We start from the raw sequence: 4,083 nt of genomic DNA on the forward strand, positions 1-4,083 counted from the left end.
TTAGGCGAGGACTGGGCGTTCAAACAATGCGCTTAGCGCCCGACCACTTGTCCCTCGCCCCTCACCCCGCGGCTCGCGGCAGCGCCTTTAATAAGTCACCTGCGAGGTGGGTCCGTTCAGTCTAGTCCGAGCAGCTCCAGAGACACCTAGCCATGGCCCTCTACCTCGTGCTCGGGTGCCCCGCGCTGCTCCTGCTCGGCGCCTTCCTGCTGCGCCGTTGGCCCACGCCGCCCCCTGCCCTTAGGCGCCACCTGCCGGATGTCTACCTCGAAGGGAACGTCGGCGCGGGGAAATCGACGCTAGCAACGGCGCTGGCAAGTACTGGCAACTACGATGTGTACCAGGAGCCGATGGACGAATGGCGGGGAACGGGCGGTGTCAACTTCCTCGCGGCCCTTTTGAACGACTACGGCGCGAACGCTTATCTCTTCCAAGTGCTGGTCCTGGGCACGCTGTGCAATAGAGGGTAGCGTAAAAAAAGGATTTGAGATATTGAAATGGCGGGTATGCGGAAAAGTTGTCTTTCTAGCTGTAGAATCCAGTGCAATTTTTTATTTTGAGATTGGACAATATTTTCCGATCGCGCAACGAGTTCAAAGTTATGCATTAGCTCTTATGGGAAAAATCGTCCAAAACCATGAAAAAATGAAAATCGAAAATTTGGGCTTTGTATGTGATGTTTTTTGAAAATCTGTTTTCAGAAATGCAATCTACGCCATAAAAGGCATCCACTGATGTGTCACACTTGATATTATAGTGAGCGGTTCAGTGCCGGCCAGGTATCAATTTAAGCCCAAACTGCATCAAATTGCACGAAAGTCATCAAATTATGCAGCCTACACCGCCTAAACCATGGGTTACAATTTTAAGTGTGTTACATCACCGGATGCCTTTTTTGGCGTAGATTGCATTTCTGAAAACAGATTTTTAAAAAACATCACGTACAAAGCCTAAATTTTTGATTTTCATTTTTTCATGGTTTTTGACGATTTTCCCCATTAGAGCTAATGCATAACTTTGAACTCGTTGCGCGATCGGAAAATATTGTCCGATCTCAAAATAAAAAATTGCACTGGATTCTACATCTAAAAAGACAACTTTTCCGCATCCCCGCCATTTCAGTATCTCAAATCCTTTTTTTACGCTACCCTCTACTGTGCAACCGGATGCGCTGTGCCCGCCGCGCGTCGCGGATGCGCATCTTTGAGCGCTCCGCCCGGTGTGCAGTGGACGTGTTCTCGGAACATGCACACGCCGTCGGCGCCATTTCCCGAATGGAGATGGTCACGTTGCGTGTCCTGCGGGACGCGACACGGCCCGCCCACCCGGTCGTGTACTTGTACGTGCGGATCGAGCCTGAGGAAGCGCGCCGTCGGACTCAGCGGCGAGGCCGCCCAGAGGAGTCACAGCTGCCGCACTACTTCTTTGCGCGGTTGCACCGGCGCTTGGACGACTGGCTCCTGCGGGCCGAGTACTCGGAACGCCGGAACGAGGTGGTCGTCCTGGACGGGATGCTGTCTCCGGAGGACCTGCTGGCAGCAGCGCTGGAGGCCCTGGAGAGAGTCTGCTTGGACGCCGCCTAGTGCAAGTCGACGCTGGCCACGGCGTTATCGTCGACGGGCCGATACTCCGTATACCAGGAGCCGGTCGCGGAGTGGAGGAACCTGGAAGGGTTCAATTTCCTGCGGCAGCTGCAGGTCGACTACGGCAAGTACGTCTTTTTGTTCCAAGTGGTCGTCCTGGCCACGCTCGCACGCCGCCTCCGCTTCGCCCGCCCCTCGCGGAAGCAGCGCATCTTTGAGCGCTCCTCCCGCTGCGCGCTCGACGTGTTTTGCCGCGCTGCTGACGAGAGAGGTTTCCTCGCGGCGGAGGAGTACATCGCGCTGCGCGCCCTGTACGAGGCGACCGCACCGACTCCGCCGGTGGTCTACTTGTACATCCGCACGCCGCCGGACATGGCCCAAGAGCGCACGCAGCAACGCGGGCGTGCTGAGGAGAACGCCCTCCCGAGGCGCTACTTCGAGATGCTCCATCGCCTCATGGACGACTGGCTGCTGCGGAATGAGGCGAACGCGGTCTACGTCCTGGACGGCACGCTCGCGCCCGGCCAGGTCCTGGACGCGGCCATGGAGATCCTGGACCGAGTGGCCCACGACTTCTAGATTCTAGATCGCCGGCGCTGCGGCGAGCGGGTGTGACACCACGCTATCAGGTCAGCTGATCGGGCCGGAACGCGTCGCCGCGCCGCATCGGCTGTGCGGGCTGTAAGGTGATCCCGCGCCGTGCCGAGCCGTCGCGTCAAGTGACCAGGAGTACATCTGCCCTCACCCCTCCCCGCAGCCGCCGACCCGCCACGCCGAGCCCTGGACGCCAACAATGCCGGGACGGACGCGGCAGTAGGGCGAACGCGCCAGTACAGCAGAACCTTCGGTCGAGTCGCGCAGTTGTGATGTCGGAAACAAGGTGGACGAACTTCATCATCAATGCAGACGGGACCGTCACCACATCGGTCGTCAGGATCCATAACCCGCTGCCGCGCGAGCCCCGTGGATTCGTCATAGAGATGACTCCAGAGGCCCTCGCGCCACCTGAGCCGCAGGTACGCCGCATCCCGCTCCCGGCGGATGCGCCAGCGGAGCTGCCGCGCGGCGACCTCCGCCTGCTGCTTGCCGCACGGCGGGCCGCCGCGGACTCCGCCGCCGCAGCCCCGTTGGCTTAGAACAAAAATACTGCACGAAATGACTATCTTTTCATACTTTGCACGTTTGTTCTAGGGTCCATTCTGAACGATTTGGCCCGATGAGGCATCCGCTCCGACCGTGCAGACACCTACTATGGCCAATTTTAGTCCAAAATTTCAGAAATTTGTCTTTAACCCTTCAAAGTATATTTCTCAGCACTCCGCGGACCGATTTGGGTGCTCGAGGTGTCGTTTCCGGTCAATTCAGATGCGCTGATCACGATGCCGTTTTCGGATTTTTGATATCTTATTTAGTTCTTGAGATATTTGACTTTAAGTATCAACTTTCTATTTCAAGAAAAGGTAGAAAGTTGTTCTGCGTCACTTTTCGCCCACTTCTGTCCGAATTATCACAAAAAGTTCTTTTATATTCGTTGTAGCTCTTTTTGTAAGGAAGAGAATGCAAAAAATCCGAAGTCTGTACTCCTAATAGTTTTCCCGCTACAGCGTTTGGAAGCTGGCGTCGCGCGGCTCCCCGGCAGGCGCCGCCCGTAAGGGGCGATAGGCAACCCGCACGACAAATCTCGCAAAATTCCCATTTTCCGCTGTTTTCGTTGCTTTTAACTCATTTAAAGGCAGGGAAATTTTTCTGTGGGATGGGAGTGGGTGCCTACACTGCAATAAGTGCCATTGACGTGGGGGCGGGGTGCGTGTGATCACAGCCAGCGGGGCTCGGGGTGGAACCGGGCGGCGCGGATGGCACTGTGCGCTCTATTTATTTTCTGTTTTCAAGCCTCAGGTATGTACATAATCGGGCGGTAAACTCAGTGAACGACATGAGGGGCGAACATCTAATTACTGATTATGTTACTGCAGTGGCCATTGCGTCGCCAGAGTCCAAACGAGCGCGCCAGTTCTCAAACCCACCCTCCCCCGCGGACGCATCAGACGCATTTGATTGGAAGAAATGCTGTCTATGCCAGGAGATACGTACAGTCTTTGTCCCTAAATACGGAGATTTTTAGAGAAAAGGGCCTGTAAAATCTGTAGTTTTGATAAAATTGAAAATCGGTGGGGATTATACAATCTTCGGACTGAGACACACCTACCCACACCTTCATCGATTTTTTATCACCTACGGTGTACCTTTTCGGGGGAACTAAAGCGCCCTATATACGGACAGCCTTTAACAAGCAGCGAGTCAGTGTATGAAAGCAGCGAGTCAGGTGTATCAAACGTATTTGATACATAAAAGGATTAACTCGTTCTTTACGTGTGTAAGTATTGTGTAAAGTCCTGTTTTCAGCTCAAATACTAAAGTAAAAAGGTTGTGTAAAAAATAATGAAAAGGAATACAGTAAATGTTGTTTGTTACATAGAAATATTTTTAATTTAACTGAAAG

The sequence above is a fragment of the Frankliniella occidentalis genome, unplaced genomic scaffold, assembly GCF_000697945.3.
Source record: "Frankliniella occidentalis isolate FOCC.00 unplaced genomic scaffold, Focc_3.1 Scaffold165, whole genome shotgun sequence".
Lineage (NCBI taxonomy): Eukaryota > Metazoa > Arthropoda > Insecta > Thysanoptera > Thripidae > Frankliniella > Frankliniella occidentalis.